Source organism: Rhinatrema bivittatum, chromosome 8 (assembly GCF_901001135.1).
Source record: "Rhinatrema bivittatum chromosome 8, aRhiBiv1.1, whole genome shotgun sequence".
NCBI classification, from domain to species: domain Eukaryota; kingdom Metazoa; phylum Chordata; class Amphibia; order Gymnophiona; family Rhinatrematidae; genus Rhinatrema; species Rhinatrema bivittatum.
In genome coordinates this window covers 206514840-206533528 of record NC_042622.1, presented here as the reverse complement: position 1 = coordinate 206533528, position 18689 = coordinate 206514840, and the positions used below count along the sequence as shown (strand labels likewise).

The 18689-nt window shown below is 44.4% G+C and overlaps 1 long non-coding RNA gene across 1 annotated transcript; it reads right to left on the bottom strand.

The window, feature by feature from the left end:
* Nucleotides 1–371: 371 nt before the first annotated feature.
* LOC115098132 lies at nucleotides 372–5398 on the bottom strand. The gene is made up of 3 exons (XR_003858430.1): nucleotides 5261–5398; nucleotides 4961–5112; nucleotides 372–740 (listed from the first exon to the last, which is right to left on the bottom strand). It is a non-coding gene; the product is annotated as an uncharacterized LOC115098132 (long non-coding RNA).
* Nucleotides 5399–18689: the final 13291 nt, after the last annotated feature.

Here is an 18689-nt window from a genome sequence, read left to right as displayed (position 1 = left end):
GGATTTGTTCCACAGAAAACAGCCCCGATCTGGATCCGGGATATTTTGTACAAAAGAAATTAAAAATGATGCCGGCCTCGGTCTTCCAAAATCATTTCTAAGCTAAGCATCTGTAGGCCAGGAGCGACCTAGGATCACTCTTGCCCTGTGAAGAAAGAAAAATATGGTAAGAAGGTTTTGGGGAAGGAGGAGGACTGGGAGGGATTTTTTCATTGTTGGTGATGGTGAAATTTGAAAATGAAATAACAAAATTTCAATTGATTTTTTTTCATTGTGTTTTAAAAACCATTTGAAATAAAACAAAAAATGTCGTTAATTTCCTGTTTCATTTCATATGGATGCACATCATTCCTGTTTTCTTACCTGTTCACTGCTGCGGTGGTAGGCAGGAAGATTAGGCAGGCAGAGATGACCACGGCAGAAATGTTCTTCTGCCCCCAGCGATGGCATGGCTGGGGGATAGGAGAGTAAGCCAATGGTCATCTCCCTCCTGTGTGGACTTGCTGCTCAGTTCCTGGGACAAAGAGGAGGAGGATCGCGGTGGTCAGATAAGAAGACGATGGCAAAGCCCCAAGAGCAGATGTCAGCAGGGATAGTGGGAAGCCAAGGAAGCAGAACCAAAGGGTCAAGGTGCTTCCTTCACACCCCTGCTTCTGGAATGCCTGGGAGATGCGCTGGGCTTCAGCAAGGAGGTGGCAGGATGGGTGTTTCCATTATCCACAGGGCTTCAGGCATCTAATCTGCATTACAGAGATGAAAGAAATAAAAACAATATTAAGGGAAGGGAATGAAAGCCTTACAGGACCTCAAACACCAAAGCCAAAGAGAGGTTAAAAAAAAGAAAAATCAAATCTCACACATAGTGAGACTGAATGACATCCAAAACTCAAACAAAGCCTCTGCACACAGCCCGGACTGTACCACAGTTTAGCGAGATATGGGTCAGTTTTCGGGTTTTTTTAGCTATTTTATTTAAAATTCTCATCACAATGCAATAATAAGGCCCAAATACAAGCCAACAAAATATTACACTCAGTAATCATAGACATAGAGAGAGACCAATATTCAGAAGGCTATTTAGTGGACAGGTTATCCGGCTAAAATTAGCTGTAAAACATGTGCAATATATTCAATGGGATAAATGTCCTACTGAATATACTACCCTAAAGATATATGGCTACATATATAGATACTTAACGGAACATCTTTGAATATCAATGGTTAAGTAGAGATGTGTAAGGTGAAAAAAAACCCAAACAAAAAACATATGTCAATGGCTTGTGCCCCGTGTCGCTTGCTCCCCTCTGAAAATTATAGGAAGCTTTCATGTACCTAACCTAAAGTATCTTTTGGGATGTTTTTCTAAGTAGAACAATGTTTCTCTCAGGTTTAATTGCCGCTTGTCTCATTACTTTCATACACATTTTTCCATGCTTTTTACTTTTGTAAGACCTCCTGAACCTGTTATGCCTTTTCCTTAAAGTAGCTCTTATGTCTTGCTTTTGCACCACTCTCAGTAGTGAGGGTTTATTTGCATTTCTCACATTTCTCCTCGTCTACCACTAGCGTTTCTCTGTACGCACCAAAGATATTAATTTCGCTGCAACGATGCGATGCTGATTATTTAAGAGCTGCCTGCATCAATCACCTCAGCTCTCATGCTCTTTGATTCCTATAGTTTAAATTGATGACCTTTCACCTTCTGAAGGCTCAAAGGCCTGGATCCTGTCCTGCCACTCCTCAGCAAAGTCCACAATGTCTGCTGTACCATCCTTGTCTGGTGTTCTTGCTCCAGTGGCCGCTAGTGCCCAGGTGGAGGTGGCATCGCTGTGCCTGCTGCCAGTCTCGTCTTGGCTCTCTGTGTTACCAAATCTGCTGCCTTCACTTACAGAATCCACTGAGGCCAGTGGAGTTGGTAGCTCCAAACTGCCTTCTAAGTCCCTGTTGCTCTGCACCACCCCTGTGAGGAGAAGGTCGGGGTCGGCCACAGGATCCTACCCTGCCTGCCCTAACTCTTTAACAGGAGAAACTTTATTGGCCTCCATGAAACCCAGCACCTGAAGTGCCTCCGATCCACTTTCTTGCGTCTGTTTCCTGGAGCAACCCTTCCAGTCCTCCATGGAATGAAGATCTTCTCCTCCTTTTTCGCTTTGGTATAACAATTAGCCATCTCTCAATAGCAAAACCCTCAGCTTAAAAAGCAAGGTGCAACCTCCCAGAAACTGTTCACTAAGACCAGCTCACTGCTCCTCAAGCCTTCTGACACCAGGCTGATGTCACAATCCTAGCACCTCCCACTCAGGCAGTGACCCCACCCACACCATCGATGATGTCACTGCAGCTGTCCCTGATATCTGCTGCCTGATTTACCCTTTCCTGCTGGCACTTTTTCTGCAAATTGCAATTACTTTTTTTATGTACCTTTTTGAAAGCCGAATTTGAATAATTATACTAGAAATGTATGACTAAAGCTCTCATACTATGACATGTAACATATTTACATGTAACAAATCCTAGTTCAATTTAACAGGAAATGTGTACATTTAAATACATTTCATCTTTCTCCACTGTTTGCACTTATTGTACGGCAGCATTTCCCAAACAGTGTGCTGCAGCACACTTACTGTGCCGTGGCTAAAGATCAGGTGTGTCATGGCTGCATTTGCCTTTCCCTCTGGGCCTGCACGATGTCCTCCCATCAGCAGGGGGGGTGTCAGATAGCAGTGCTTATCGACAGCTGCCCCTGCTTCTCCATTGCAGAGAGCAGCAAAGGGAACAGCACAGAGCTCTGTAGGCTTGTGAGATCTGCTTGCCTCATGCAGTTCAGCGTCTACAGCTAATAAAACTGAAGCGATTCATTGAGATCTAGTTTACCAGATTAAATTTAAGACTCTTCTAAAGTTGTCAGCAGCCATTTTGCCAGGAATAAATCCAGACTGATCTTTGTAAACCAGCAGAGGGAGCAAAATGCTCTCAATCTGTTAGCCAAAAATTCTGCCAACAACTTAAGACCTAGATTCAAGAGGGAGATAGGTCTATTATGAACCACAAAGAATTGTATCTTTTCCTGGTTTGCCAATATAGTAATCCTTGCCACATTAGTACCTGGTACAAACTGGCCATCTCCTAATAATGAATTTAACATATCTCTCAAAGGCCGTAAGAGAATGGGTTCGCATGTTTTATAAAATCTGGCCGTGTACCTGTCGAGTCCCGGGACCTTTCCATTTTTTAAACTCCGAATAGCCTGAGATATTTTGATATCATAATCTCTTTATTCAGAAGCTTCCAATGATCGTTTTCCAGACAAGGCAACATCACAGAATCCAAATATCTATCAATCTAAATCAACTCTATGACCTCATCTATTTGATATAGGTCCCCATAGAACTGTGTGAATCCATCTGGAATCAGAGGGGAAGTATAAAACATAGTGTCACCCTTATCTTTAATTTTGGGGATATGATTAAGAGTTGTTTGAGTCTTAAGCTTACGAGCTAGAAGTTTGCATGCTTTATTGCCAAATTCAAAATAAGTCTGCTCGGTCATATCCAACTGAGAGGTAACTTCCTTAGACTTAAGTAATTTAAGCTTCCCCAGCTTTTTTAGAGCCATAAGATGTTTGTAACTGGAACAGAGCTTGTGCAATTTCCGTAATCTATCAATGTCTTTCTCCAAATCTAATTGTTTTTTTAAATGTTGTTTCTCCTTGTAGTTGGATCAGGATATCAAATGATCCCTAACCACAGCCTTGAGACCCTCGCAGAGTGTGACTGCAGAGACCTCTCCAGTATCATTAATCTATAAATAATCTATAAGCACTTGCAGGACATGACCGACCAGCGATCATTTCTGCCCTATGAAGAAGAAAAATATGGCAAGAGGGTTTGGGGGAGGGAGAGGCCTGGGAGGGATTTTTTCTTTATTGGTGAAGGTGAAATTTGAGAATGAAATGAACAAAATGTTATTTGTTTTTCGTTTCTTATGTTTTAAAAATCATTTGGACCCTTGGCCGAAGAGAGGATGGAATACCTTTCGGAGGGACCGTAGGCTCTCTCGTCGGGTGCCGAGGCAGAACAGGAGGCAGGACCAGCTGACCCTTGGCACTGGAGGCTGAGGCGAACACAGAGGCATTGAAGAGACGAGATGAGGCGCTGTGTCTTCACCACTGGTGGTCTGCGGTCCCCCCGGGAGGAGCCCGTAGGGACCCGACCGCTGGGACTTAGGTGGACCTAGGGAGGTCAGGGTAACAGTGCAAGGGCCAACTGGAGCTTCGCCCTGGAAGCCCGCAGTCCCCCCAGGAGGAGCCCGTAGGGACCCAGGTCGCTGGGACTTAGGCGGGCCCTTGGAGACGGTAGTCTTGAAGGAGTCCTAGGTCGGGTGCTAGAGGGTCGTCGCTCACCAGTCCGAAGTCGTACGCCAGAGAATCACCACTTGCCAATCCGAAGTCAGGAACCAGAGAATCACCGTAAGCCAATCCGAAGTCAGGAACCAGAGAATCACCGTAAGCCAATCCGAAGTCAGGAACCAGGAAGACGAAGCAGGAACCAGAAGCCAAGCTCGAGGAACTCACCGAAGCAAGCAGACTGGACAAAGCTCACAGGAGACGTTGCCAAGTCAGGGAATGATCAGAGGAAGTCTCCCTTTATACTTCCTCTGACTCTGGAGATAGGACTCAGCTGCATCCACTTAAAGGGACGAGGTCCCTATAAGTCAAATGAAGAGGCGCGGCCTCGCGTCTAAGGATGGCGGCGGCCATCTTGGAGGAGCGGCTCCGATCCCGGCGGTCAGCCCGGGGACTCACGCTGCCGCGCGGAGGTGCCGGGCCTGGCACGGGGCGGTCGGCCCCGCCGTGGCGGGAAGGCGAGGTAGGGCACGGAACACAACAGAAATAAGACAGGAATTGTCGTGAATTTCTTATTTCATTTCAAATGGATGCACATCGTTCCTATTTTCTTACCTCTTCAGTCCTGCGATGGTAGGCAGGAGGATTAGGCAGACAGAGATGTCCGCGGAAGAGATGTTCTTCCATCCCCAGCGATTACATGCCTAGGGAATGGGAGGATAAACCGATGATTGGGCTCCCTCCTATGTGGACTTGCTCTTCAGCCCCTAAGACAAATAGGAGTATCGTGTTGGTATTAAGAGAAGATGAAGAAAAGAGATGTCAACAGGGATGGTGCAGGCACCACTGGTGAGGACAGTGCCAGTGGAAAGCCAAGGAAGCAGAACCAAAACAGCCAAGGTGCTTCCTTCATACCTCTGCTTCCATCACCTCTGTCTCTTCCTCATCCTCGTCCTCTTCTGAAATGGCTGGAAGGCGTGCTGAGCTTCAGCAAGGAGGTGGCAGGATGGGTGATTCCATTAGCTGTAGGGCTTCCAACATCTGATCTGCATTATAGAGATGAAAGAAATAAAAAGAATATTATGGGAAGGGAATGAAAGCTTTACAGGACCACAAACACCAAAGCCAAAGAGAGGTTAAAAAAAATATCTAAATGACATCCGAAACTCAACAGAGCCTCTGCAGAGCCAGAACTGTACCACAGGCTTAACGAGATATGGGACAGATATTGGTTTGTTTTTTTAATAAGAACATAAGAACATAAGAAATTGCCATGCTGGGTCAGACTAAGGGTCCATCAAGCCCAGCATCCTGTTTCCAACAGAGGCCAAAACCAGGCCACAAGAACCTGGCAATTACCCAAACACTAAGAAGAACACATGCTATTGATGCAATTAATAGCAGTGGCTATTCCCTAACTATAATTGATTAATAACCATTAATGGACTTCTCCTCCAAGAACTTATCCAAACCTTTTTTGAACCCAGCTACACTAACTGCACTACCCACCTCCTCTGGCAACAAATTCCAGAGCTTTATTGTGCATTGAGTGAAAAATAATTTTCTCCGATTAGTCTTAAATGTGCTACTTGCTAACTTCATGGAATGCCCCCTAGTCCTTCTATTATTCGAAAGTGTAAATAACCGAGTCACATCTACTCGTTCAAGACCTCTCATGATCTTAAAGACCTCTATCATATCCCCCCTCAGCCGTCTCTTCTCCAAGCTGAACAGCCCTAACCTCTTCAGCCTTTCCTCACAGGGAAGCTGTTCCATCCCCTTTATCATTTTGGTTGCCCTTCTCTGTACCTTCTCCATCGCAACTAAATCTTTTTTGAGATGCAGCGACCAGAATTGTACACAGTATTCAAGGTGTGGTCTCACTATGGAGTGATATAGAGACATTATGACATTTTCCGTTCTATTAACCATTCCCTTCCTAATAATTCCTAACATTCTGTTTGCTTTTTTGACTGCTGCAGCACACTGAGCTGATGATTTCAATGTGTTATCCACTATGATGCCTAGATCTTTTTCCTGGGTGCTAGCTCCTAATATGGAACCTAACATCATGTAACTACAGCAACGGTTATTTTTCCCTATATGCAACACCTTGCACTTGTCCACATTAAATTTCATCTGCCATTTGGATGCCCAATCTTCAAGTCTTGCAAGGTCCTCCTGCAATGTATCACAGTCTGCTTGTGATTTAACAACTCTGAATAATTTTGTATCATCTGCAAATTTGATAACCTCACTCGTCGTATTCCTTTCCAGATCATTTATATATATATTGAAAAGCACCGGTCCAAGTACAGATCCCTGAGGCACTCCACTGTTTACCCTTTTCCACTGAGAAAATTGACCATTTAATCCTACTCTCTGTTTCCTGTCTTTTAACCAGCTTGTAATCCACGAAAGGACATCGCCTCCTATCCCATGACTTTTTAGTTTTCGTAGAAGCCTCTCATGAGGGACTTTGTCAAACGCCTTCTGAAAATCCAAATACACTACATCTACCGGTTCACCTTTATCCACATGTTTATTAACCCCTTCAAAAAAATGAAGCAGATTTGTTAGGCAAGTCTTCCCTTGGGTAAATCCATGTTGACTATGTTCCATTAAATCATGTCTTTCTATATGCTTTACAATTTTGTTCTTGAGAATAGTTTCCACTATTTTTCCCGGCACTGAAGTCAGGCTCACTGGTCTATAGTTACTCGGATCACCCCTGGAGCCTTTTTTAAATATAGGGGTTACATTGGCCACCCTCCGGTCTTCAGGTACAATGGATGATTTTAATGATAGGTTACAAATTTTAACTAATAGATCAGAAATTTCATTTTTTAGTTCCTTCAGAACCCTAGGATGCATACCATCCGGTCCAGGTGATTTGCTACTCTTTAGTTTGTCAAACTGGCCTACTACATCTTCTAGGTTCACAGTGATTTGGTTCAGTTCGTCTGACTCATCACCCCTGAAAACCATCTCCGGAACTGGTATCTCCCCAACATCCTCATTAGTAAACACGGAGGCAAAGAATTCATTTAGTCTTTCTGTAATGGCCTTATCTTCCCTAAGAGCCCCTTTATCCCCTCTGTCATCTAATGGTCCAACCGACTCCCTCACAGGTTTCTTGCTTTTGATATATTTAAAAAAGTTTTTATTATGAGTTTTTGCCTCTATGGCCAATTTCATTTCAAATTCTCTCTTCGCCTGTCTTATCAATGTTTTACACTTAGCTTGACAATGCTTATGTTTTATCCTATTTTCTTCAGATGGATCCTGCTTCCAATTTTTGAAGGATGTTTTTTTGGCTAAAATAGCCTCTTTCACCTCACCTTTTAACCATGACGGTAATCGTTTTGCCTTCCTTCCACCTTTCTTAATGTGCGGAATACATATGGACTGCACCTCTAGGATTGTATTTTTAAACAATGTCCATGCCTGTTGAACACTTTTAACCTTTGCAGCTGCACCTTTCAGTTTTTTTCTAACTTTTTCTCATTTTATCAAAGTTTCCCTTTTTAAAATTTAGTGTTAGAGCTGCAGATTTACTTATTGTCCCCCTTCCAGTTATTTGTTTAAATTTGATCATGTTATGATCACTGTTGCCAAGTGGCCCCACCACCGTTACTTCTCTCACCAAATCTTATGTTCCACTAAGAATTAAATCTAAAATAGCTCCCTCTCTTGTTGGTTCCTGAACCAATTGCTACATGAAGCAATCATTTATTACATCCAGGAACTTTATGTCTCTAGCAAGTCCTGATGTTACATTTACCCAGTCAATATTGGGGTAATTGAAATTTCCCATTATTATTGCACTGCCAAATTGGTTAACTTCCCTGATTTTTCTTAGCATTTCATCATCTGTCTGACCATTTTGTCCAGGTGGAAGGTAGTATACTCCTATCACTGTACTCTTACCCAACACATGGGATTCTACCCATATAGATTCTACTGAGCATTTAGTCTACTTAGCATTTAGAGGGCATTTAGTCTACTTAACATTTAGAGGGTATAGAGTCCTGTTGGACTCTATACCCTCCCGGACATAAAGTGCCACACCCCCACCAAGTTGATCCTCCCTATCATTGCGATATAATTTGTACCCTGATATAGCATTGTCCCATTGGTTATCCTCCTTCCACCAAGTCTCTGTGATGCCAATTATGTCAATCTCATCATTTGCTGCTATACACTCTAACTCTCCCATCTTACCACTTAGACTTCTGGCATTGGCATACAGACATTTCAAAGTGTGTTTTTTGCTTGTTTTAACAACCTGCTTTTCAGTTGTTTGGGATAATTCGGAAATCATTAGCTTTGGTGATTTTTTACATATAGGTATATGAACTATGTTTGCAGTTAATGGAACCTCTCTGCTGGGATGCCCTAACTCTCCTGTTTCATTAGTATCCTTCAAGGATACATTTCTCCGAACCATGCACTGCTGAGTGACTGTCAGCTTTCCCCCTTGTTCTAGTTTAAAAGCTGCTCTATCTCCTTTTTGAAAGTTAGTGCCAGCAGCTTGGTTCCACTCTGGTTAAGGTGGAGCCCATCCTTTCGGAAAAGTCTCCCCTTTCCCCAAAAGTTTCCCCAGTTCCTTACAAAGCTAAATCCCTCTTCCCTGCACCATCGTCTCATCCACGCATTGAAACTCTGGAGCTCTGCCTGCCTCTGGGGACCTGCACGTGGAACAGGAAGCATTTCAGAGAATGCCACCCTGGAGGTTCTGGATTTCAGCTTCCTAACTAAAATCCTAAATTTTGCTTCCAGAACCTCTCTCCCACATTTTTCTATGTCGTTGGTGCCCACATGTACCACGACAACCGGCTCCTCCCCAGCACTGTCTATAATCCTATCTAGGTGACGCGTGAGGTCTGCTACCTTCGCACCAGGCAGGCAAGTTACCAGGCGGTCTTCACGTCCACCAGCCACCTTGCTATCTACTTTTCTAATAATCGAATCACCAACTATGATGGCCGGCCTAACCCTTCCCTCCTGGGCAGTAGCCCTGGGAGATTTGTCCTCAGTGCGAAAGGACAATATATCACCTGGAGAGCAGGTCCTTGCTATAGGATCACTTCCTGCTACACCAGGGTGATGTTCTCCAACTGGGAGACCTTTTTGATCCAAGGCAGCACTGGGGCTGCCAGAATGGATTTGGGACTTGGCTACTATGTCCCTGAAGGTCTCGTCAATGTACCTCTCTGTCTCCCTCAGCTCCTCCAAGTCTGCTACTCTAGCCTCCAGAGATCGGACTTGTTCCCTGAGAGCCAGGAGCTCTTTGCACCGAGTGCACACATACAATCTCTCACCGGCAGGTAAAAAATCATACATGTGATACTCAATGCAAAAGACTGGAAAGCCCCCCTCTTGCTGCTGGACTGCTGCCTTCATCTTAGTTTTGAGTTCCTAGTTAAGTTTAGGATACTAAGGGAATTGGAATGAGAGTACTTTAAATTTACAGGTGAATTTAGTAATTAATCAGCTAGTGTCCTACAAGGGGATGATTAAACTTTCAATAAGGGCTGGTACAATATTATATTTTAGATAAGATCCTGATTGATTTTTAATGAGAAAGTGTCTTGTGCCTAAAAATCAAGGGTTGAGTGGGTGGGAAAGTGTCTTGTGCCTAAAAATCAAGGGTGGGAAAGTGTCTTGTGCCTAAAAATCAAGGGTTGAATGGGTGGGAAAGACAGACACTAGAATTAACTATCTCTGGCTTGCTTTTACCTCAGACACACACAAACCCTAAATAATATATCCCTTAATTTCACCTTTCACCAAATTTTTATAAGCCCAAACATTTCTGAAAACTATACTTACCAATCCTCTTAAACCACGGTTAAATTAATCTTCACTCAGTTAATGGAAGGATTCGAGATTCGTGTGCTGTTAGGCGTGCGCTTCCGGTCCTCCTCTACTGCAAACCTTGCGGGGCCTCTGGAAGCTGGGCTGTGGAAGTCAATCCCTGGATCGCTTGCGGTGACCTCTCCCGGGGGATGCTGGGAGCAGTATGCAGATGAGCCTTCCGGTCCTCACAACAATGCAATAATAAGGCCCATATACAAGCTAACAAAATATTACGCTCAGTAAACATAGACATAGAGAGAGCCCAATATTGAGTAGGCCATATAGTGAACAAGTTCACTTGTCCTGTCTATTCATTGGGATAAATGTCCCACTAAATATACTAGCCTACTTAACCGGAGATATTCAAAGATATTCCATTAAGTGGAGATGCGTAAAATGGAAAAAAAAACAACGAAAGCATATGTCAATGGCTTGCGGCACGTGTCTCTTGCTCCCCTCTGAAAATTATAGATGAGGCCCTGTTGGCCTTGCATCTCCCACCCCACAAAGCCCTCTGAAGTATCTTTTGGATGTTTTTCTTCCCAGGACAATGTTTCTCTCATGGTTAATTGCCGCATGTCTCATTACTCACACATTTTTCCATGCTTTGTACTTTTGTAAAACTTGCTTTACCTGTTTTGCTTTTTCTTCTTGTAAAGTAGCTCCTATGACTTGCTTTTGTTTCCCTCTCCAGTAGTGAGGGTTTATTTGCATTTGTCACATTTTTCCTCCTCTCCCACTATCGTTTCTCTGCACTCACCACAGATATTCTTTTTGCTGCAGCGATGCGATGCTGATTATTTAAGAGCTGCCTGCATCAATCACCTCAGCTCTCATGCTCTTTGATTCCTATAGTTTAAATTCATGACCTCTCACCTTCTGAAGGCTCAAAGGCCTGGATCCTGTCCTGCCACTCCTCAGCAAAGTCCACACTGTCTGCTGTACCATCCTTGTCTGATGTTCTTGCTCCAGTGGCCGCTAGTGCCCAGGTGGAGGTGGCATTGCTGTGCCTGCTGCCAGTCTCGTCTTGGCTCTCAGTGTTACCAAATCTGCTGCCTTCACTTACAGAATCCACTGAGGCCAGTGGAGTTGGCAACTTCGAACTGCCTTCTAAGTCCCTGTTGCTCTCCACCACCCCTGCGGAGAGAAGATCAGGGTCAGCCACAGGATCCTACTCTGCCTGCCCTAACTCTTTAACAGGAGAAACTTTATTGGATCTTCATGAAAACAAGCAATTGACGTATTCCACTCCACTTTCTTATTTCCATTTCCTAGAGCAACCCTTCCAGTCCTCCATGGAATGAAGCTCCTTCTCTCCTCTTTTGCTTTGGTACAATTATCCATCTTTCCAAATGCAAAACCCTAAGCTTAAAATGCAAGGTGCCACCCCCCAGAAACTGTTCACTGACTAAGAGCAGGCTCTCTCACTGCTCCTCAAACCTTCTGACACCAGGCTGATGTCACAATCCTAGCACCTCCCACTCAGGCAGTGACCCCACCCACACCATTGATGATGTCACTGCAGCTGTCCCTGATATCTGCTGCCTGATTTACCCTTTCCTGCTGGTAGTTTTTCTGAAATTATATTTTTTTATTTAGTACTGCTGAAGGGCCTGCCCTGGGAGTGAGACTGACGATCTAGAATAGGATCTCTTCCCAGCACAACTGGAGCCCTACCCAAGGAAATAACCTGGGCAATAAGGTCTGAGAAAAAAACATGAACATATTGAGTTGGTCAATATACAACAAACATATAGGGTTTTCACCACAGGAAATTACAGTCATAAGCAATACAACAAACAACCTGTGTTTAAAAAATGTTTTTTTGAATATTGGTGATGTTATATTTATATGTGATAAATTTGTATTGGTATGAATGTGGAGACTGTATGAGTTTATATGAATAATATATACTATTTTTGTATGTATTATATAATTTTAAATAATTTTTAAATACAATTTATTTAATTATTTAATTATTTATTTAACAGTTTTTTATACCGACCTTCATAGTAAATAACCATATCGGATTGGTTTACATTTAACAGGGGGTATAACTGAAGGAAACAATTCAGGTAAACAATAGATAACAATAGATATGAATAAGTCAAAGTTACAATCAACTGGAATCGAGAACTTGGAAGCTTATAATAAGCTGGAAGGAAGATGAAGGTAAGTAATAATAATAAATGAATACGATAGTGAGAGCGGGTTAAAGCTTGAAGGTGCTTTAACCTGGAGGAGCCAGAGTCCACAATCTGTTCAAATACATTTTCATAGAAAAAATGTGCACACAGGTTGTTTGTTTTATTGCATATTGAGTTGGCCCATAAACTGAGATCAATGTCATTAATTTGCCAAATAAAAGACCTGTGACAATAACATAATATCCCCTGGGATCTACTAAAGACTTTTGCCATTGAAAAGAAATGGACTTTTGAACCAAGATGGCCACGCCCCAACTATGAGAGGAGCCAAGTGCCACAAAAAGTTGGTTAAAGCCTTTCTTTTTCAATATAAGATGAACCTTGGCAGTCATGTGATTTTCTTGTAAAAAAAAAAAAAACCCACAAAAAAATGAACAGAACTTTTAAGCCTAGAACTTCATCTTTTAATATTGATTAATTCAAATGCCAATAGCGCCTCCAAAACCGAAGGTTGAACCATACAGGAGCGTGGTCCGCCCATTTAATATTGCAGATGCCAACATGTAATATGTTATTCATCACCCCTTTATCCAGAAGAAACAAATTCATGAGCAAGACCCATGTGGTTTGGAGAAAAAGGTGTAATTTCTGAAAGAAGGAAATATCAACTAGTAATCAGTTTTCCATCATTTGGGACAAGGTGTTTCATGCTCTTTTCAGCCTACCTAATATCACAGAAGAGTTATCTAGAACAGGGAGTCAAGTCATGTTAAAATCCCAACCCATGAGGAGGAAATGATGTCATTGGGGCACAGCTCTTCCAACAAGTGGGCGAACCGAGCATTTATCTTGGGCATCTAAGAGTGATTCATGTCTTAGAATATTGGAACTGCTTCCCAAAGGTGGGCGAAGTTGGTGAAGAAGAACACTATCGACTTTCATAAGTTCTTTTACGCTACACTAGATGAAGATCAGAAGGCTGGATCTGAAATGATGGTGGCAAGTGGCAGCGCCGAACCAGAAGTAGGCATTGATGGTGCAGCGCTTCTCCCTGAGAATAAAATGCCTTCACACGTGGAATTCCACAGATGGTTTTGTGATTTAAGGCAAGATATCAAAAATTATAAAGAAAAGAAATGATGGATTTAATGGCGGAAATGAAGGAGGGAATATCTGAATTGGATCGTTTGGAGGAAACAGATAATAAAACCGAGTCCCAAGCTGAAGAGTTACATCACTTGCAGGGCCAGCATAAATCATTGACATTGGAGTGTGATTTATTATCAGAAAACATAGAAGATTTATTTATTTAGTGCTTTTTTTATACCGACATTCATGATACAGATCATATCGTATCGGTTTACAAAGAACAAAGGGGAAATAACGTTAACATAAACATAAACACAGGGATAGCGAAAGTTACAATAAAACAGGGGTACTCAAACTGGGAGGAGGAGTGGCAGAGGTAACTCGGAACTAAACAAAAGATCAATTATAATAACGGTAGTGGAGTGCCTTGACTAGGGGGCCTTGGGGTGTGACTGTGGTTGAAGAGGTCCCAGATTAAGGGAAGGCTTGTTGAAAGAGCCAAGTCTTGAGTTTCTTTCTGAATGTCTGTAGACAGGGTTCTTGTTTGAGGTCAGGGGGCATAGCGTTCTAGATGTTTGGCGCCGCTGTTGAGAAGGCTCGAACTTTGGTGGCTGAATGGATTGTAGATTTGGCTGGGGGGGGGGGGGGATTTATTGATACCCTGTAAGCTTCTCTAATGGGTCTTGAAGAGGTGTGGAGTATGAGTGGGTATTGGATATCGATAGGGGTCCGGTTATAAACGGTTTTGTGAATGGTAGTGAGACACTTGTGTAAGATTCTGAAACTTACAGGGAGCCAGTGTAAATTTTTGAGGATGGGTGTGATGTGGTCTCTTCTGTTGGAATTTGTTAAGATTCTAGCGGCTGAGTTTTGAAGCATATGAAGAGGTCTGGTGGAAGAGGTGGAGAGACCTAGTAGAATAGAATTGCAATAGTCTAATTTCAAAAATATAATGGCCTGGATTACTGATCTGAAGTCCTGAAAGTGTAGAAGCGGTTTGAGTCTTTTTAGCACCTGAAGTTTGAAGAAGCAGTCCTTTATAGTGTTGTTGATGAACTTCTTTAGGTTTAACTGGTTATCACTTATAACTCCGAGATCTCTTGCTTGGCTGACAAGGGTGTTGGTGTGGGTCAATTGGAGGTTATCGCTGTGGTTGGGGGATATAAGGAGCAGTTCCATCTTAGACGTGTTCAGAACCAGGTTTAGGCGAGTGAGGAGGTGGTTGATATCTTGGAGGCAGTTGTCCCAGAACTTAAGTGTTTTTGAGAGAGATTCGGTTATCGGGATCAGGATTTGTATGTCGTCTGCGTAGAGATAGTGTTTAAGTTTTAGATTCGTAAGCAACTGGCAGAGGAGAAGAAGATATATATTGAAGAGTGTGGGGGACAGGAAGGAGCCCTGAGGTACTCCTCTTGTGGAGTTGATGCGTGGAGACTCTTTGTTACTGATTCTTACTTTGTAGCCTCTATTACTGAGAAAGGAGTCAAACCATCTGAAGGCCGTTCCTGTTATCCCGATGTCTGCAAGTCGTTTAAGGAGAATGGAGTGATTCACCGTGTCAAATGCAGCCGACATGTCAAGGAGTACTAGGAGGAAGGAGTGTCCAGTGTCCAGTCCCATTAGGAGGTGATCTGTGAGGGAGATGAGGAGGGTTTCAGTGCTAAGCAATTTGCGGAATCCATACTGCGTTGGGAGGAGAATGTTGTGGACTTCCAGGTAGTCTGATAGTTGGGTATTGACTAGTTTTTCCATAATTTTAGCAACAAAAGGCAGATTGGAGATGGGGCGGAAGTTGTTGGGTTCTTTAGGGTTTAGGTTTGATTTCTTGAGAAGGGGTTTGAGAGTGGCTAGTTTTAGGACATCAGGGAAGATTCCTTGTGATAGTGAGCAGTTTATGATATCTGCTAGATACTTGAAAATGGTGTCTGGCACCGACAAGAGTAGTTTAGTTGGGATTTGGTCAAGGGGATGGAATGAGGGTTTCATTTTCTTTATTAAGGATTCTATCTCTAGAGCAGATGTAGGTTCAAAAGATTCCAGTGAAGTTCCGGTGTTTGAGGAGGGAGAGATAGAGATGGGAGTAGAGGTAGAGTAGGGGGGGTAGGAGTGTTAATAGGTTGGATATTTTGCTCTGGAAGAAGATAGCCAGTTCGTTTGCCTTTGATTGTTCCTGATCATCTGGGATGGACGGGGTGGTGGTTTTTGTGAGATCCAATACATAGGAGAATAGGGCCTTGGCGTCAAAAACGAGGTCATGGATTCTGTGAGCATAGAAATCTTTTTTTGTTCGAAGGGTGGCGTTCCTGTAGAAGTGGAGGGTTGATCTGTAGGTGGCTAGCTTGCTCAGGCATGGGGTTTTACGCCATTTGTTCTCTTTCTGTCTGAGGTTTTGTTTGCGTTTTCTGAGTTCATCGGTGAACCATGGTTGTTTCCTGTTAGAAGTCTGATTTTTTTGGCTGAAGAGGGCATACTTTGTTCGCTACTGATTCTGTGATACTGTGCCATGAGAGAAGAGCCGAGTTGGGATTTGAAACATCTAGGTTGAGAAGTTCTTTTGCTAGGTGTTCACTGAGGACTTCCGGGGAGCACGATCTCCTGTAGTGAAATGTAGATTGAGTGGGGTGAGAGGTGCGATTTTCCTTTCTCGTGAGGGTGGTGGAAATTAATGAATGGTCCGACCAGGGGACTGGGATGCATTCAGGGGGGGTGGAATGTGAGAAACCGGAGTTTATGAAGATAAGGTCTAAAGTATGACCTGCTTTATGTGTGGGCTTGTTGACAATTTGTTTGAAGCCCATAGCCTTGACGGAGGTGAGGAATGCTTCGCAGTTGGTAGAGAGAGAGAGGGATTGAATCAACGTGGAGGTTGAAATCCCCTATGATCATAGCAGGAGAGTCTAGGTTAATATATTCGGCTATGGTTTTTACAATGGGGGAGGCATCGGTGTCTAGGAGGCCTGGTAGAGTGTAAATGAGGAGGATTTGAAGCTGGTCAGATTTAAACAGGCCTAATTCTAATTTAGATGCAGACTTGGCTGGTTGTAGAGCTAGCCTAAGTTCTTTTTTGACCGCTAGGAGCAGGCCACCGCCTCTTTTTTTTTGTCTGGGAAGAAAGAAGTCGTAAAGATGTGTAGGTAGTTGGTTTATCAGTGCTATGTCTGTTGGTATAAACCAGGTTTCGGTTATAGCGCAGATGTCTGGTTTTGAGTCGAGGAGATAGTCATTTAGAATATGTGATTTCTTTGTGAGAGATTGTGCACTGAATAAAGTCAATGAGAATAGTGTGAGACTCAGAAATTGAGTAAAGGGGAAGATCATGACTGGGATGAGAGTTCTAGTAGTGCGGGTCTGGAGTTGCGTGGGTGATTTTTCCTTGGTAAGAGCGCTGTGGTGTAGGATAGGGATTGGGTAGCCTTGAGTCATGTTTCTCTTGTGGTGAGGGGACGGGCAAGTTTTGGGTGATCGTCCGTATGTTGGGGAGATGGGGGTGGCTGGAGTTCGAGCGAGAGTCCTGGAGCGCTGGGTAAAGGATGAATGTTGAGTGTTGAGTGAGTGTCCATCTGCTGAGTGATGAGTATGATTGTTGAGTGTTACTTTAGAAGTCCTCCAGGGTCTTAGGAGATGTTGTGTAGGGTAGTGGTTGGCAGGCCAGGATCAATTCTTTGTGCTGGTCATTTGGAGGCAATTCGTTCTGACCTGGGAGGGTTCTTGTTGACCAGTCGATGTCGATTGGGTAGGAGTAGACCCAAAGGTGCGGCTCAAAGGGGCGCTCTAAGGGGCAGGTCCCTTAGTTGCGCTCCTTTGGCGTGCGACGCATGGCGCGCGGCGCCTGCGAGTGCCCCAATTTAAAGGGCCGTCTGGTCTGGCCCCGGTGCTGGCCTTTGACAGGCCGGTTGAAGTGGAAGGGGCGTGGCCTGAGTCGGGCCGGGAAGCTGCGTGGTCGATCGGGGTTCAGCGCGGTAAGGGCGGCCTCTTACCCCGTTGCTGCTGCAAGGTGAGGTGAGTTCTCCGATGTGGCGATGGTCCCGGCGAGAGAAAGGGCGCGGCGCCTGCGACTGCCCCGATTTAAAGGGCCGTCTGGTCTGGCCCCGGAGCTGGCCTTTGATAGGGCGGTTGAAGTGGAAGGGGCGCGGCCTGAGTCGGGCCGGGAAGCTGCGTGGTCGATCGGGGTTCGGCACGGTAAGGGCGGCCTCTTACCCCGTTGCTGCTGCGAGGTGAGGTGAGTCCTCCGATGTGGCGATGGTCCCGGCGAGAGAAAGGGTATGGCGCCTACAAGTGCCCTGATTTAAAGGGCCGTCTGGTCTGGCCCCGGAGCTGACCTTTGATAGGCCGGTTGAAGTGGAAGGGGCACAGCCTGAGTCGGTCCGGGAAGCTGCATGGTCGATTGGGGTTCGGCGCGGGTAAAGGCGGCCTCTTACCCCGTTGCTGCTGCGAGGTGAGGTGAGTCCTCCGATGTGGCAATGGTCCCGGCGAGAGAAAGGGTGCGGCGCCTGCGAGTGCCCCGATTTAAAGGACCGTCTGGCCTGGCCCCGGAGCTGGCCTTTGATAGGCCGGTTGAAGTGGAAGGGGCGCGGCCTGAGTCGGGCCGGGAAGCCGCGTGGTCGATCAGGGTTCGGCGCGGTAAGGGCGGCCTCTTAACAGATCGCGGTGGTACAACTTCCGCTTTAGGGGAGTACCAGAGACACAAATTCGGGGACTGCGAGACTGTGGTCATCAAGATTTGCAGAAGCTTACTGCAATCTCTGAAACAAGATTGTAGGGACTGTCCAAACTAATTAAGCTGGATAAGGCTCATCATGCCCTTGGGCAGAAAATGGCTAACAGGCCCAGGGATATAATAGCCTGTTTCCATAGTTATATAGTGAAAGATAAATTTTACAACATTGACCTGGAAGTGAGAAGGTCAGGACATAGTGATTTTGCTGACATTTCTCAAATCAAATTTCACAAGCTTCAGGATTTTAGAGATATCACTGGTTTCTTGCAAAAGGAAAATATATTCCTTTGGCCTAGGGTTCACCATTAATGGCACATCATCTAGGTTGAAGACAATGCACCATTAATGGTGAAGCCTAGGCCAAAGGAATTCAGCCGTAGCAGCTTTGAAGGAAGCTGGGTTTGTGGAAATTGAAAGGAGACCAAGGCCTATCACCACCACATCACAGAAGGAAGAATATCCATGCTAGCAGCATGTCAGGAAGGGCAGCAGGCATCTCCAAAGGCATTCAGGGGGATCAGCCTCCTCA